This window comes from Homalodisca vitripennis, unplaced genomic scaffold (genome assembly GCF_021130785.1).
Source record: "Homalodisca vitripennis isolate AUS2020 unplaced genomic scaffold, UT_GWSS_2.1 ScUCBcl_157;HRSCAF=1438, whole genome shotgun sequence".
NCBI lineage: Eukaryota > Metazoa > Arthropoda > Insecta > Hemiptera > Cicadellidae > Homalodisca > Homalodisca vitripennis.
The window spans coordinates 18,981-38,639 of record NW_025776274.1 but is presented as its reverse complement, the minus strand read 5'-3'; positions in this window follow the sequence as shown (position 1 = coordinate 38,639).

Here is a 19,659-nt window from a genome sequence, read left to right as displayed (position 1 = left end):
AAATTACATAATCCATTTATTTATATTACATAAATCGCAACCGAGAGTAGAATAAATTTATTTTTTATATAAACCGAGTTGTCAAATATGAATATTATATTATTGTTTAAATCTACTAGGACTTAAGTAATAATCTAAAAAAATATATTCTGAAACACTTAGAAGCCATTATCAAGTATTTATACTTTAAAATTCAACACGTCTGAGTGAGAATTTACGGATGTACATTATTTCTTGTAGCGTACATGCTTATTGTCTGGGGTAGATAGAGACACACGTGACTTAGCCTACATGTCAATCAACTAACCTAATAAGGGAGGGGAGTATTACATGGTAGAAGGGTGACGACCTGCCCAAGGGCTGGCCCTAGTACCATGCAATGCTCTAACCTGGGTGCGTATAACAGTTTCACTGCAGCCATTGCTGTTGGTTCTAGTAACAGTGATGAATGCACCGCTACTGTTTTAAGTACAGGCAGTCCCAATCCCTGCCAAGGTTGGTCATTAGAAGTGTTTAAAGTTACATTTTAATAGATCTAATAATAGATATAAACTAAATTATAATGGTTTCAATATTTAGTAATTTTTAACCGTTGTGAACTTAATCTTTACGAAAATGTATGTCCAATGCTTATCATTGTTCTTGAAGGTTTATATATTGTGAACGTAGAAGTCTTATCCTATCAGATCCTAATATTAAATCAAACTTATCTTTAATAATATTGACACATCTTTCAAGTCAAGTGTGCCCAAGGACTGGCCCTAGTACCATGGAATGTTCTAACCTGGGTGCGCATAACAGTTTCACTGCAGCCATTGCTGTTGGTTCTAGTAACAGTGGTAAATGCACGGCAACTGTGTTAAGCACAAGCAGTCGCAAACCCCGCTAAGATTGCTCATTAAATATTTTGAAAGTTAAATTCTAATATATCTCATATACATTTCCTTCGTGATTCTAATATTTTTCGTATATATTATTACCTGACATATATGGTAAATAGGTAATATATGGTAATTTGACACTTAGTTTCTGTGTCTGATGGTTGGTTGCTTTTCATGTAACGTGTTTTGTGATGTAGACTTTTCTCTGCATATCTTTCAGGCTTGGTCTACTTATTCTTACTTGTTCTTTGTTTTCACAGTAATTTTCTTTTGAAGTGAGGTGCATAAACAATGTCAACTTACAACAAATTAAGGATGCTACCGACTAAAGCAAAATCGAAACCAAACAGCAGATGTTGCATAAATTAGTTATTTAACTACCAAAGTAACAGATAAATGTTCTCAGCGAATAATGTTTACTTAAGTGACAGGACTTTAAATAAAATTAACGTATAAGGGATTACGTGTTTCAGTATTTATTTTAAATATAACAGAGGATTTCACTGTTTTTGAACTTGCCCAATTGATTGTTTATTTTAATTTAGTCAATATGTTTTGAGGTAATGATATAGTTCTCACGTAAATTACATGTGTAGAGTTATTTTATAAATATTTGTAAGGAGAAGATCCAGTTGATTTTACACACAACACATTAGACGCATTACTTCAGAGGCGATGCAAATCAATTCATATTTTGAAACGGAATAACATTATAAATGGAAACGTTTGTTAAATAGAGGAACTTTTGTGAGGCTGTATTAAAATCAGTGGTAATTATAAATTATTTAATGTTTTGAATTAATTTATTCCAAACGTACGGGGTCATCTAACCATAATCTCACTTATTAACTCGCTTTGAAAACTGTTATAAACTGTGAACACTTTATAAACAATTGATAGCTTGATGATAATCTCTGGCTGCTGTGACCGATGTAGAGACATATGATATATTAAGCCTAGTATTTATTTCCTATAGTAAACTATGATTATAGAGTTGGGTTGTTAAGAGATCTAAGTCATTTAGTTTCTCTTAATATTACTTCCTTGTAGTGTGCTTTTTCTTTCTTTTTATACATATTCTATTACGTGTTCTAAAGAACAATATTGATGATTGTCTGACTTGATTCCAATAACATTAAAAATATCTTTTTTTTAATTTTGCTAAAGAATGAAACGCGTCTTATACATCAATTACTTTAGCCGTGCACGAAGTTTATGAATCAATCTTTCCTACTTTCGGGTAATTTATTATATTTTTATTGTGAGTCCTTAATCTTGTTTGTAAATTACACCTATACCCTATTCTCACGCGAATCAAATTCAATTTTTAACACAACTACAAGCAAATTATTCTAAAAGAATCTAAAATTAAAAAGCAGTGCTGCTTATAACCTGAAATCTTGCCTCACCCTAACTTAAAAGGTAAATTAATACCCTCATAACAAGTCTACTTACATGGTTATCACTTTAGATGAAACACCAAGGATTTAAAATTTATTATAGCATGTTATCAGTTTGCTAATGAAACCAATTTGGGAACTTGTGAAATTCTAATTATTATAAGTGTCAGTGTACTTTGTATCCGATTAAAAATATCAAATTTATAAATATTTTATAAAAACCAATAGTTAAACTGTTTTATTATTTTGTATACTATTGATAGTTTCTGCAACTCATGCTAATTTAATTATAATAAACATAAAATTATACTTATACCACAGCAAGGCCTACAATCGTGGAAGCTAATAAGATATTTTGATTTACCATTTGGAGAGGTACCAAGCGGACCTTCAGGTTCTTCTTGCGGACACTCGGATTTGAAGATTTAGTGAGAATTCCATATTTCAGTTGACGAGTGGGTTAACTTTCACTAACAGTTGTAACCTCTCACTGGGAGACAGCTATGCACATATAATTCCATGTTATATCAACCTACTACGACAACATGTCGAACAATTAAAAGTGGTTTTCATACGGAAGACGCCTCTATGCTTTTTTAAATAAAGCAATGTTTCACCCTAGAGCAATCTGAATTATTTACGTCTCCGAAATAGGTTACTGTAAAATTTGTATACACTGTTACTTGAATTGCTAGAAACGACAAATTAATACGTTACAAACACGTTGTTAATAAGAAAACTGAATGTAAACATAACACATGACATTTAATAAAGCCAGCTGGTTTAAAATGTTTCAATTAAATCTCTGTGGCACAGGTGATATAAAATAGTAAATATTATTGACGAAAAGTTGTATATCCAGTAACGCTTGGAAATTATTGACAAAATTGAAAGTCCTAAGGTATATTTATCTTTAACATAATTTTAATGAGTTTGGTCTGTGTTTTCTCAAAATTATAATTTACTGCAGTTTTCATTAGATCACGATATGTTGGTATTTTATCAATCCATAGTGACGTCAAACTCTGCTAAATTTTCTATGATTTTTAAAATACCTTGCCGATGGGTTTTATTGTTTTTCTGGTGGATATTGAATAAAATTTAACCTGTCCTTTCAATTATAAAATTGAACATATATACCAATTGAAACATAACTTACTTAATTTGTGTATATTACATCAGAATTATTATAATCTATGAACACAACTACGAGATAAGTTAGTCCAGCATATTTTATTGTAAATTCTCCTAAAACAATCCTAACTTTACATGCTTCACTATTCACGTGTTTTTACATGGACCACATCCATTTATTCTATTGTTTCTTTATGTATAAAAGGTACGAGTACGCTACAATACGTGTCGAATAATAGGCTTCACTAAGGTTGCATGCTAAATTTTAAGCAAGTAGCTCATTTTATTATCGTCATGCGGTCATATAGACAGATCATGCGGAAAAGTAAACTTAACATCCTCTCAGTAGACATAAACAAAATGTTCAGTCTACTAAGTGCTTCAATGGCGCTCAACTAAATTCCACGTTTGAATATGCACAATCATATAACTTAATGTTGTTTATGTAGAAAGGAATTATCATGCAAATTTTAAAGATCATGATAATGTGTGTGATAATGAGTATTAATAAATATATAATCAGAAACCCTAAAACGCAGTTATATAACATTTATACTTCAAAGTTCTATAAGTCTTAATGAGAATTCACGGATCTGCGTTAGTCTAATACATATTGTCTGCGGTAGATTGCAGCACAGGTAACGTATACCGAGAAATCAAAATCCTCCAACCTAATAAGGGAGGGAAGTATTACATGTTAGAAGGGCGACTACCTGCTAAAGGACTGACCCTAGTACCAAGTAATGCTCTAACGTGGGTGCGCATAACAGTGGCATTGCAGCTATTGCTGTTGGTGCTAGTTACATTGGTGATGCACGGCAACTATTTTAAGCACAGGCAGTCCCAATCGCTGTTTAAATTGGTTATTTGTAACATTATAATAGATCCAATAGAAATTTACTTCAAGAAATATTTTCCGACAGATTATTTGAATATTTTAACAATAATAAACAAGAGTTACATGTGACCAGAAAAAATAAGGGGTTTTATAACAAAATCAACCTTGTCAAGCAAACATGTTGCTTAGCTTAACGATTACAAATTTGTTCGTTATGTGTTAATGTGCTAGGAACATACTGTTTTACTATAATTATACAAACTATCTTAGAAATTAGAGCCAAAGAGGGTGAATTTTGTCAATAATCCCAGCTTGGACAGGTTGGTATATCGCTTAGCTGGGCCACACTACCATTTTGCAAAGAACTATTTTCTGAGCTGGGTCTAATTATAGTTCTTTTACAAAAACTAAAACAAACATGTTCTAATTAATGAAAATATTTATTTCATGATACTCTAGCATACGACTGGCATTATCTATCTGTTTAATACAACTTTCTATAACGGGTTTATATACTTATTCTGCATTAAAAACCCATACAAAATTAGTGAAATAAGTTTTTTCTTGTGTAAAATTTTAGATTGTTCTTCCTGATAATTTCTATAACTAACTTACGCCACACGAATAGCATATTTCTTAACAAACAGTAACCATTCCTCGTTACCATGAAAACATAATTTTAAAACCTAATATCTTTGAAAATGTTTTGGTTTAGAGGCATCATGAGTAATTTTCCTTCAAGTTGAAGCGTACAAAGTTAGCAGAGTTCAGTCTTCTTCCGAGTTATGAGCCGAACACCACGGCTGAACCTGTGTCGCTTTGACTGGAATATTCTGCAAATGGGTAAGTCAAAACATCACATTTTTCATTGAATAAAATTCACGTAGATGTTGTTTTGTATATTTGGCTGTATTTGTTGTCTGAATTTTGGTGTTAAACAATTAATCCTTGAGTTTATATTGTAGCAACTAATGACTTTGACTTATTTACCTGTAGAACAGTACTATAACCTACTTTTTTACTGTATATTAGTTGCATGTAATTACTGTATGAACTCCGGCCACTACTTCACATACAAGTACTTTATTATCACTACCGCTGAGGCGGTACACTTGATTAAATATTTGCATAAATTAAAACTCAACATATCACTCTTCAATGAAGTTATACACGCGATTGTTTTGCACTGATCACAATCAAAATTTAAGTCTATTTCCTCAGACGTACTTAATTTAGGCTTTTTATACTGCAAAAACGTTGGTATAGTATAGTAGACACAACAAACGAAAGGAAAAACTTGCGAGTTTACAAGTGTAATAATAAACACATTTAACTGTCAAATTGGCGCCACCATTGCTTGTTGCCAGAACCTATTATAAAATTTTTCTCTTATGATATTTACTTTGAAAAGTATTTTTTCATTTTTTCTTGTTATAAGTGGTGTACATTTAGTATTCCAGAGCCAATGTTAATAGTTAAAGTACTCAACCTGGTTCTTGAATTTTTTGGGAAAGTTTATCTTATAAAAAAATTTTTTTTGGGAGTTGTGGTAATGGTCGACATAGGAAAGTATCAATAGGGTTAAAAATATGAAAAAAATAATTGTTTTTCTAAAATTATATTTCTTAAGCTTTACACACTAAAACTGACCCCCAGACAAGTAACTATGTTTTTAATTATGTGTAGACATTTTAACTAACGATATCTCTCCCTTTTAATTGCCTGACAGTGATTAAAATATTACCCACATGTCAGTATTAAGCATAAAAAGCCCGGAAATGTTTTAAGGAAAGATTCCAGTTTTATATTTTTTATCCCTTTCGATGCTGTGTAGTTTTGCTTCCACTAATAGTAGCGTGGTTGACAATAGATTTCTTCCAGGTCAACCAGTAAACTGAGATAGATTGTGTCATTTATAAGCTTTATATGAACACGCGTAGGTCACCCTGCGTTGTAACTTTATTATCTCATTCAACTAGACAATGTTGTAAGAGCTGTACTTGATGTTTATGTTTGAAAGCATTATTGTTAGTCCTTTCTTATTTGGATTAAATCAAAATATACAAAAGTTACAAGCGTTACCATTATCTTATGCAACTTGACAAAAGCCAGGTTTTTTGTCAACCAAAGAGTGTCATCCACTTGTAGATCATAGTGGAACAGGATTTTGCTAATCAACCATGGGTTTTGGCTACTTTAGCTATCATTAAACTCCACATTAAGGGTAGTCTGAGTCAGAAATATATATTCAACGTCACCAAACCACAGGAAGAATGCATGTGTTATATACTGCGAAGCGCTCAATTTTTTTTCCTCAACCTTCTCCTATATAGCAGAGATTTGGGATAAATGTATATTTGCTCCAGGGTCTCTACGGAAAGTTTGTTCTTCAATTTTTCCTTGCAAAAGAAACGGTGGAATTACGTTAGTGCGAGATCACTAGCCACTAATAGTGATCCCCGGCTTTTTCCCGAGGCTTTGATGGCGTACTGACAGGGTTTGGTACATTTACTGGTTTAGTTTCCAAATCTCTTGTGATATCAGCATATTTAATTTCGTTTTCCACTGCTGGAACTCAAATAAATATTCAATTACGAGTTGGTCCTGGTATCGTCCCCTTTGACATCACCAGGACGTTGGTAATGGTAGTAGCGTCCGCTACTTGTGGTCGTGGCTAACTTCCAACACAGTGTCAGTGAGAACAGGACAGAAATTATTAACAGATGATATTATTCAGTATATTTAATAAAAGGAAAGATTCCATGAGGTTTATAAATCTATGAATTCCATTGTTAGAAAGTTTCTACAAAAAAGAAAGTCAAAATGGTTTCAATATCGAGTCGCTTGTAATCGTTGTAAACTTGTCCGTTGTTGTTCAATGTTTAGCACCAGTCTTATCGTCTTAATCTTATTTTTATCATTTATATGGAATTCTTATCATATCAGATCCTAATATAAAACAAAAGTATCTATAATAATATTGATAAATCTCTCAAGTCAGCACATTGTGCACTTGAAAGACTGGGTGGAATTGGATCAAAATCCTTCGTCAGACGTAACAACATTATATATGGGGTAGGCCCTATTTTAATATTACTTAAATTACAACCGAGAATAGAATAAATTGCCTTTAAATATCAACCTCTTTGTTAAATAAAATGCTCTTTTCTTGTTTAAGTCAACTAAATGAGCTCTTTCAAATAAGGTATCACTCGACGCCGTAGAGTGAAACGCCGCTTACCGCATCAGAATACGACGATCCAGTCAGAAATGGCAGCGCATAATGTACTTCACAATGTGTACCTAAAACAACCCGCCATTTCTGATTGGATAAACCTTTTGAGATGCGGTTTGCGGCATTCAACTCTACTAAGTGAGCTCTTTCAAATGAGGTATCACTCGACCTTGCTTTCAATATAAGATTTCCATGATTTTCCTCTGTGGGCCGTCCCCCCATGTCATGTCATTGTAATAGCATGGAAATATAGTTTCCATAGCCATATGACACTGTGCAAAGTTTATAGATGTTATCTCCTATGGTTATTAAAATATTAAGCCGTACCCATACTTTTCAAACACCTTGTATATATATCCTTTTTTTATAAATGTACTCGGACTTCAATAATAGTTTAAAAATTATGTAATCTGAAACAATAAACGCTATAAAATCATTAATTATACTGTAAAGTTCAACTAGTCTCAGTGAGAATTTACGGATCTATATTATTCTCTTGTTGAGGAAGTGCATATTATCTGCGGTAGATTGCAGCACACGCGGCGTAACCTGCATATATCAATAATTATTAACCAATCTAATAAGGGAGGGGGTATTACATGTTATAATGGCGACTACCTGCTCAAGGACTGGCCCAATTAATTATGTAATGCTCTAACCTGGGTGCGCATAGCAGTTTCACTGCAGCCATTGCTGTTCTTTCTAGTAACAGTGATGAATGCACGGCTACTGTTTTAAGCACAGGCAGTCCCAATCCCTGCCAAGGTTGGTTGTTTTAAATTCTTAAATTAAAACTTTAATAGATTTATTTGACATTTTTTCTATATACATCGGGAAGATCTGTCTCAAATACATAGAAACAAAATTCATAACTATTTCAATATTTAGTCGTATTTAACCTTTTTTAACATAATCTTAACTAAAAGGTTAGTCCAATATTTAGCATTCGTCTTAACGTATTATACCTAGGGAACGTAAAATTCTTATCGTATCAAATCTTAATATTATATCAAAATTATTTATAATAATATTTATACATCTCTCAAGTCAGCACATTGTGCACTTGAGTTATTTGGTACAAGCATTGCAGAAATTTGTGTCAAATCGAAGATTATATGGAGTAACCTCTATTTATATTACCTAAATTAAAACCGAGCACAAGATTCATTTCCTTTTAATATCAAGATGTCTGTCACACACACACACACACACACACACACACACACACACACACACACACACACACACACACACACACACACACACACACACATATTTTTTGTTATAAATGTACTCGGACTTCAATAATAGTTTAATAATATATGATACAAAACCCTTTAAATCTATTATAAAGCATTTAAGCTGTAAAGTTTAATTACGTCTCAGTAAGCATTTACGAATCTAGATTTTTGTTTTGTCGAGAAAGTGCATATTGTCTGCGGTAGATTGCAGCACACGTGACGTAACCTAAATATATGAATTAACCAATCTAATAAGGGAGGGGAGTATTACATGGTGGAAGGGCTACAATCTGTCCAAGGACTGGCCATATAGTACCATGTAATGCTCTAACCTGGGTGCGCATAGCAGTTTCACTGCAGCCATTGCTGTTGGTTCAAGTAACAGGGATGAATGCACGGCTACTGTTTTAAGCACAGGCAGTCCCAATCCCTGCCAAGGTTGGTCATTTTAAATTCTTAAATTAAAATTGTAATAGATTTATATTATTTTTTCTTCTCTATATAGATCGGGAAGTTCTATCTCATTTACATAGAAATTAAATTCATAATTATTTCAATATTTATTCGTGTTTAACCGTTTTTAAAATAATCTTAATTAAAAGGTTAATCCAATGTTTAGCATTCGTCTTAAAATTTTATACCTAGGTAACGTGAAATTCATATCATATCCTAATATTATATCAAACTTATTTATAATAATATTGATATGTCACTCAAGTCAGCACACTGTGCACTTGAAAGACTGGGTGGAATTGGATCAAAATCCTTCGTCAGACGTAACAATATTATATATGGGGTAGGCACTATATTAATATTACTTAAATTGCAACCGAGAATAGATAAAATTGCCTCTAAATATCAACCTCTTTGTTACATAAAATGCTCTTTTATTGTTTAAATCTACACGGACTACAATAATATTTAAACATTATGTAATCTGAAACAATAATTCCTATAACCAAGTAATTATACTGTAAAGTTCAACTAGTCTCAGTGAGAATTTACGGATCTACATTATTCTCTTGTTGAGGAAGTGCATATTATCAGCGGTAGATTGCAGCACACGCGGCGTAACCTACATATATCAATAATTATTAACCAATCTAATAAGGGAGGGGGGTATTACATGTTATAATGGCGACTACCTGCTCAAGGACTAGCCCAATTAATTATGTAATGCTCTAACCTGGGTGCGCATAGCAGTTTCACTGCAGCCATTTCTGTTCTTTCTAGTAACAGTGATGAATGCACGGCTACTGTTTTAAGCACAGGCAGTCCCAATCCCTGCCAAGGTTGGTTGTTTTAAATTCTTAAATTAAAACTGTAATAGATTTATTTGACCTTTTTTCTATATACATCGGGAAGATCTATCTCAAATACATAGAAACAAAATTCATAACTATTTCAATATTTAGTCGTATTTAACCTTTTTTAACATAATCTTAACTAAAAGGTTAGTCCAATATTTAGCATTCGTCTTAACGTATTATACCTAGGGAACGTAAAATTCTTATCGTATCAAATCCTTATATTATATCAAAATTATTTATAATAATATTTATACATCTCTCAAGTCAGCACATTGTGCACTTGAGTTATTTGGTACAAGCATTGCAGAAATTTGTGTCAAATCGAAGATTATATGGAGTACCTCTAAATTAAAACCGAGTAAAACCCGAGCACAAGATTTCATGCCTTTTAAATATCAAGATGTCACACACACACACACACACACACACACACACACACACACACACCACACACACACACACACACACACACACACACACACACACACACACACACTCACACACACACAACACACAACACATATCCTGTTCCTTTGTTTATAAATGTACGCGGACTTCGAATAGTTTAATAATATATATACAAAACCCTTTTAAATCTATTAATAAAGCATTTAAGAAGCTGTTAAAGTTTAATACGTCCTCAGTAAGCATGGAATCATTGAGAATTTTTGCCTTTAGTCGAGAAAGTGCATATTTGTCTGCGGTAGATTGCAGCACACACATGACGTTAAACCTAAATATATGAAATTAACCAATCTAATAAGGGGAGGGGAGTGGTATTACATGGTTGAAGGGCTACAATCTGTCCAAGGACTGGCCATATAGTAACCATGTAATGCTCTAACCTGGGTGCGCATAGCAGTTTCACTGCAGCCAGCCATTGCTGTTGGTTTCAAGTAACAGGGATGACATGCACGGCTACTGTTTTAAGCACAGGACACAGGCAGTCCCAATCCCTGCCAAGGTTGGTCATTTTAAATTCTTAAATTAAAATTGTTGTTAAATAGATTTAATACGTATATTCGTTTTCTTTTTCTTCTCTATATAGATCGGGAAGTTCTCATTTATATAGAATTTAAAATTCATAACTATTTCAATATTTATTCCTGTTTAACCGTTTTAAAATAATGCTTAATTAAAAGGTTAATCCAATGTTTAGCATTCGTCTTAAAATTTTATACCTAGTTAGTAACGTGAAATTCATATCATATCCTAATATTATATAAAACTTATTGTATAATAATATTGATACGTCCTCTCAAGTCCAGCACACTGTGCACTTGAAAGACTGGGTGGAATTGGATCAAAATCCTTCGTCGGAACGTAAACAACATTATATATGGGGTAGGCACTATATTAATATTACTTAAATATTGCAACGAGATAGATAGAATAAATTGCCTTTAAAAATACCTCTTTGTTACTCTTTGGTTGACTTTTGTTAAAATGCTTTTCTTGTTTTATATTGTTTAGATGCTGATCTACATTATAACTACAATAAATTAATGTATTTATGAATAAGTAATATATGCTGCAACTATTATTGTACAATAATTCCATAAACATCATTATTATACTGTAATGATTCAACTAGTCTCAGTGAGAATTTTACGGATCTCAACATTTCCGGATTAACTTCTCTCTTGTTGAGAGGTGCATATTATCAGCGGTAGATTGCAGCACACGCGGCGTAAACCTACACATATTTCAATAATTATTAACCAATCTAATAAGGGAGGGGGTATTACATGTTATAATGGCGACTACCTGCTCAAGGACTAACCCAATTAATTATGTAATGCTCTAACCTGGTGCGCATAGCAGTTTCAACTGCAGCCATTTCTGTTCTATTCTAGTAACAGTGATGAATGCACGGCTCACTGTTTTAAGCACAGGCAGTTCCCAATCCCTGCCAAGGTTTGGTTTGTTTTAAAATTCTTAAATTAAAACTTAATAGATTTATTTGATCATTTTTTCTATATACATCGGGAAGATCTGTCTCAAATACATAGAAAAAAAGATTCATAACTAATTCAATATTTGGTCCTATTTGAACCTTTTTTAACATAATCTTAACTAAAAGGTTAGTCCAATATTTAGCATTCGTCTTAACTTAAATTATACCTAGGGAACGTAAAATTCCTATCGTATCAATATCTTAATATTATATCAAAATTATTTATAATAATATTTATACATCTCTCAAGTCAGCACATTGTGCACTTGAGTTATTTGGTACAAGCATTGCAGAAATTTGTGTCAAATCGAAGATTATATGGAGTAACCTCTATTTATATTACCTAAATTAAAACCGAGCACAGGATTCATTTCCTTTTAATATCAAGATGTCTGTCACACACACACACACACACACACACACACACACACACACACACACACACACACACACACACACACACACACACACACTACACACACACACACACACATATCCTTTTGTTATAAATGTACTCGGACTTCAATAATAGTTTAATAATATATAATATGAAACCCTTTAAATCTATTATAAAGTATTTAAGCTGTAAAGTTTACGTCTCAGTAAGCATTTACGAATCTAGATTTTTGTTTTGTCGAGAAAGTGCATATTGTCTGCGGTAGATTGCAGCACACGTGACGTAACCTAAATATATGAATTAACCAATCTAATAAGGGAGGGGAGTATTACATGGTGGAAGGGCTACAATCTGTCCAAGGACTGGTTATATAGTACCATGTAATGCTCTAACCTGGGTGCGCATAGCAGTTTCACTGCAGCCATTGCTGTTGGTTCTAGTAACAGGGATGAATGCACGGCTACTGTTTTAAGCACAGGCAGTCCCAATCCCTGCCAAGGTTGGTCATTTTAAATTCTTAAATTAAAATTGTAATAGATTTATATTACGTTTTCTTCTCTATATAGATCGGGAAGTTCTATCTCATTTACATAGAAATTAAATTCATAACTATTTCAATATTTATTCGTGTTTAACCGTTTTTAAAATAATCTTAATTAAAAGGTTAATCCAATGTTTAGCATTCGTCTTAAAATTTTATACCTAGGTAACGTGAAATTCATATCATATCCTACTATTATATCAAACTTATTTATAATAATATTGATACGTCTCTCAAGTCAGCACACTGTGCACTTGAAAGACTGGGTGGAATTGGATCAAAATCCTTCGTCAGACGTAACAACATTATATATGGGGTAGGCACTATATTAATATTACTTAAATTGCAACCGAGAATAGAATAAATTGCCTTTAAAATCATCAACCTTTCTTTGTTACATAAAATGCTCTTTTCTTGTTTAAATCCTACACGCCAACAATAATATTTAAAAATTAATGTAATCTAGAAACAATAAACGCTATAAAATCATTAATTATACCTGTAAAGATCAACTAGTCCTCAGTGAGAATCTTTAACGGATCTATATTATTCTCTTGTTAGGAAGTGCATATTATCTGCGTAAATTGCAAGCACACAAGCGGCATAAACCTAGACATATATTCAATAAATTATTAACATCTAATACGGGAGGGGAGTATTACAATGTTATACATGGCGACTGACGATGATCAAGGACTAACCCAATTTTTTATGTAATGCTCTAACCGGTGTTGCGCATCTACAGGAAGTTTCACAGCATCCATTTCTGTCTTTTCTAGTAACAGTGATGAATGCACGAGCTACTACGTTTTAAGCAACAGGCATTCCCAATCCCCCTGACAACGGTTGGTTGTTTTTATATTTCTTACAATTAAAAACTGTAATAGATTTATTGACAATTTTTCTCTATATACATCGGGAAGATCTGTCTCAAATACATAGAAACAACAATTCAATGAACTATGCTAATATTTAGTCCGTATTCTAACCTTTATTAACATAATCTTAAACTAAAAGGTTTAGTACCAATATAGCATCAACCTGGGTGCGTCCTTAACGTAGTGATACTTAGGGAACGTAAGCCATAATTCTTATCGTATCAAATCTTAATATTCAAAATCAAAAATTAATTTATAAAAATATTTATTACATCTCTTCAAGTCAGCACAATCCCTGCCAAGGTTGAGGTCATTTTATAAAATCTTAAATTAAAACATTGTAATAGATTTATATTATTTTTTATTCTCTATATAGATCGGGAAGTTCTGTCTCATTATACATAAGAAATCAACATTCATAACTTTTCAATATTTATATTCGTGGTTCAACCGTTTTATTAACAAAATAATCTTAACTAAAAGGTTAATGTCCAATGTTTAGTTTAGCATTCGTCCCTTAAAATTTTATACCTAGGTAACGTGTTAAATTTATATCATATCCTAATATTATATCATATTATTTATAATAATGATATTATGGATATGTCATCTCAAAGTCAGCACACTGTGCACTTGAAAGAGACAAGGGTGGTGAATTTGGATCAAAATCCATTCGTCAGATGTAACAATATAATATATCGAGGGGTAGGCACTATATTAATATTAATACTTAAAGACACACACGACAACCGAGAGAATAAGATAAATTGCCTCAAATATCAACCTCTTTGTTAACATAAAATCTCTTTTAATTGGTTATAAATCTACACGGACTACAATAATTTGTTTAAACAATTATGTAATCTGAAACAACAATAATTCCTACAACCAAGTACTATACTGAAAGCATTAACTAGTCTCTAGTTAGAATATTTTTTTTTTTTTACGATCCTATTTACAACGAATCTACCATTCCTCTTGTTTTGTCGAGTAAAGTCCATTTTCATCAGCGGTAGATTGCAGCACACGCCGGCGTAATTCTACCATATATCACATAAATTATTAACCAATCTAATAAGGGAGGGTGGGTATTTACATGTTATAGATAGCGACTACAATCTGCTCAAGGAATAGCCGAATTAATTAGTACCATGTAATCGTCTCTAACCTTCGGGTCTGCGCATAGCAGTTTCACTGCATCCATTGTCTGTTCTGTCTAGTAACAGTGATGAATGCACGGCTACTGTTTTAAGCACAGGCAGTCCCAATCCCCTGCAAGGTTGGTTGTTCTTTAACATTCTTAAATTCCTAAAACTGTAATAGATTTATTTGACCTTTTTTTCTATATACCACTCGGGGAAGATCTATCTCAAAATACACATAGAAACAAAATTCATAACTATTTCAATAACTTACAGTCGTATTTAAAACTTTTTACCATAATCTTAACTAAAAGTTTAGTCCAATATTTAGCATTCGTCCTTAACGAATTATACCTAGGGAAAACGTAAAAATTCTATCGTATCAAATCCCTTATATTATATCAAAATTATTTATAATAATATTTATATAACATCTCTCAAGTTCAGCATCAACATTGTGCACTTGAGTTATTTTGGTACAAGCATTGCAGAAAATTTGTGTCAAATCGAAGATTGTTTATATGGAGTAACCTCTATTTATATTACCTAAATTAAAACCGAGAGCACAGGACTCATTTCCTTATTAATATCAAGATGTCTGTCACACACACAAACACACAAACACACACACACACACACCCCAACACAACACACACACAACACACACACCACACACACACACACACACACACACACACAAATCCACACATATCTTTTTTTTCATAAATGTACTCGGACTTCAATAATAGTTTAATAATATAATAATATGAAACCCTTTAAATTCTATTATAAAGTATTTAAGCTGTTAAAGTTTTTAATACGTCTCAGTAAGCATTTACGAATCTCGATTTTTGTTTTGTCGAGAAAGTGCGCGCACTCGCTATTGTCTGCAGGTAGATTGCAGCACACGTGACGTAACCTAAATATATGAATTAACCAATCTAATAAGGGAGGGGGAGTATTACATGTTGGAAGGGCTACAATCACTGTCCAAGGACTGGTTATAGAGAGACAGTACCATGTAGTGCTCACTCCATTATACTAAATACATACTGGGAAACAACAACACACCCCAAAAAAAACCAACCAAAACACACCACAACACGCCCGTGCCAGCACCCCCACCTAATTATGCAGTTCCTCACTGCAGCCATTGCTGTTGGTTCTAGTAACAGTGGAATGAGTGCACGGCTACTGATTTTAAGGACAGGCAATCCCAATCCCTGCCCCAAGGTTTGGTCGATTTTTTTAATTCTTAAATTAAAAATATGTAATAGATATATATTATATTACGTTTTACTTCTCTAATACTGAGATCCCCGGGAAACCGTTATCTATTCTCATTTTACATAGAAATTAAATTCATAATTATTTCCAATATTTATTCGTTGTTTTAACCGTTTTTAAAATAATCTATCAATTAAAACAAAAGGTTAATCCCAATGTCTTTAGCATTTCGGGTCTTAAAAAATTTTTATATAACCTAGGTAACGTGAAATTTTTATATCCATATCCTACCATATCTATATCCAAACAACTTATTTATAAATAATATTGATCAAGTCACTGCTCAAGTCAGCCACACTGTGCACTTGAAAGACTGTATGGGTGGAATTGGATCTCAAAAATCCTTCGTCAGATGTAACAATATATATATGGGGTAGGCACTATATTAATATACTTAAATTGCAAACCGAGGAATAGATAAAAATTGCCTCTAAATATCAACCTCTTTGTTATTACATAAAAAGTGCTCTTTTCTTTGTTTAAAACTCTCACACAGGACTACAATAATGAATATATAAAACATTAATGTAACTCTGAAACAACTAATTCCTATATAACCAACATTAATTATACTGTAAAGTTCAACTATCTCAGTGAGAATTTTACGATCTACACATTATTCTCTTGTTGAGGGGTCCATTTTATCACAGCGTAGATTGCAGCACACGCGGCGTAAACCTACACCATATCAATAATTATTAAACCAATCTAATAAGGGAGGGGGGGTATTACCATGTTTATAATGGCGACTACCTGCTCAAGGAATAAACCCAATTAATTATGGTAATGCTCTAACCTGGGTGCGCATAGCAGTTTTCACTGCAGCCATTTCTGTTCTGTCCCCTAGTAACAGTGATGAATGCACGGCTACTGTTTTAAGCACAGGCAGTCCCAATCCCTGCCAAGGTTGGTTGTTTTTATAAATTCTTAAATTAAAAAAACTGTAATAGATTTATTTGACCTTTTTTCTATAGACATCGGGAAGATCTGTAATCTCAAATACATAGAAAACAAAATTCATAACTATTTCAATATTTAGTCGTATTTAACCTTTTTTAACATAATCTTAACTAAAAGGTTAGTCCAATATTTAGCATTCGTCTTAACGTATTATACCTAGGGAACGTAAAAATTCTTATCGTATCAAATCCTTATATTATATCAAAATTATTTATAATAATATTTATACATCTCTCAAGTCAGCACATTGTGCACTTGAGTTATTTGGTACAAGCATTGCAGAAATTTGTGTCAAATCGAAGATTATATGGAGTAACCTCTATTTATATTACCTAAATTAAAACCGAGCACAGGACTCATTTCCTTTTAATATCAAGATGTCTGTCACACACACAAACACACAAAACACACACACACACACACTCACACACACAAATATTCTTTTTTTATAAATGTACTCGGACTTCAATAATAGTTTAATAATATATAATATGAAACCCTTTAAATCTATTATAAAGTATTTAAGCTGTAAAGTTACGTCTCAGTAAGCATTTACGAATCTAGATTTTTGTTTTGTCGAGAAAGTGTATATTGTCTGCGGTAGATTGCAGCACACGTGACGTAACCTAAATATATGAATTAACCAATCTAATAAGGGAGGGGAGTAATACATGGTGGAAGGGCTACAATCTGTCCAAGGACTGGTTATATAGTACCATGTAGTGCTCTAACCTGGGTGCGCATAGCAGTTTCACTGCAGCCATTGCTGTTGGTTCTAGTAACAGTGATGAATGCACGGCTACTGTTTTAAGGACAGGCAGTCCCAATCCCTGCCAAGGTTGGTCATTTTTAATTCTTAAATTAAAATTGTAATAGATTTATATTACGTTTTCTTCTCTATATAGATCGGGAAATTCTATCTCATTTACATAGAAATTAAATTCATAATTATTTCAATATTTATTCGTGTTTAAACCGTTTTTAAAAATAATCTTAATTAAAAGGTTAATCCAATGTTTAGCATTCGTCTTAAAATTTTATACCTAGGTAACGTGAAATTTATATCATATCCTAATATTATATCAAACTTATTTATAATAATATTGATATGTCACTCAAGTCAGCACACTGTGCACTTGAAAGACTGGGTGGAATTGGATCAAAATCCTTCGTCAGATGTAACAATATTATATATGGGGTAGGCACTATATTAATATTACTTAAATTGCAACCGAGAATAGATAAAATTGCCTCTAAATATCAACCTCTTTGTTACATAAAATGCTCTTTTATTGTTTAAATCTACACGGACTACAATAATATTTAAACATTATGTAATCTGAAACAATAATTCCTATAACCAAGTAATTATACTGTAAAATTAACTAGTCTCAGTTAGAATTTACGGATCTACATTATTCTCTTGTTGAGGAAGTCCATTTTATCAGCGGTAGATTGCAGCACACGCGGCGTAACCTACATATATCAATAATTATTAACCAATCTAATAAGGGAGGGGGGTATTACATGTTATAATGGCGACTACCTGCTCAAGGAATAGCCGAATTAATTATGTAATGCTCTAACCTGGGTGCGCATAGCAGTTTCACTGCAGCCATTTCTGTTCTGTCTAGTAACAGTGATGAATGCACGGCTACTGTTTTAAGCACAGGCAGTCCCAATCCCTGCCAAGGTTGGTTGTTTTAAATTCTTAAATTAAAACTGTAATAGATTTATTTGACCTTTTTTCTATATACATCGGGAAGTTCTATCTCAAATACATAGAAACAAAATTCATAACTATTTCAATATTTAGTCGTATTTAACCTTTTTTAACATAATCTTAACTAAAAGGTTAGTCCAATATTTAGCATTCGTCTTAACGTATTATACCTAGGGAACGTAAAATTCTTATCGTATCAAATCCTTATATTATATCAAAATTATTTATAATAATATTTATACATCTCTCAAGTCAGCACATTGTGCACTTGAGTTATTTGGTACAAGCATTGCAGAAATTTGTGTCAAATCGAAGATTATATGGAGTAACCTCTATTTATATTACCTAAATTAAAACCGAGCACAGGACTCATTTCCTTTTAATATCAAGATGTCTGTCACACACACAAACACACAAACACACACACACACACACTCACACACACAAATATTCTTTTTTTATAAATGTACTCGGACTTCAATAATAGTTTAATAATATATAATATGAAACCCTTTAAATCTATTATAAAGTATTTAAGCTGTAAAGTTTAATACGTCTCAGTAAGCATTTACGAATCTAGATTTTTGTTTTGTCGAGAAAGTGTATATTGTCTGCGGTAGATTGCAGCACACGTGACGTAACCTAAATATATGAATTAACCAATCTAATAAGGGAGGGGAGTAATACATGGTGGAAGGGCTACAATCTGTCCAAGGACTGGTTATATAGTACCAT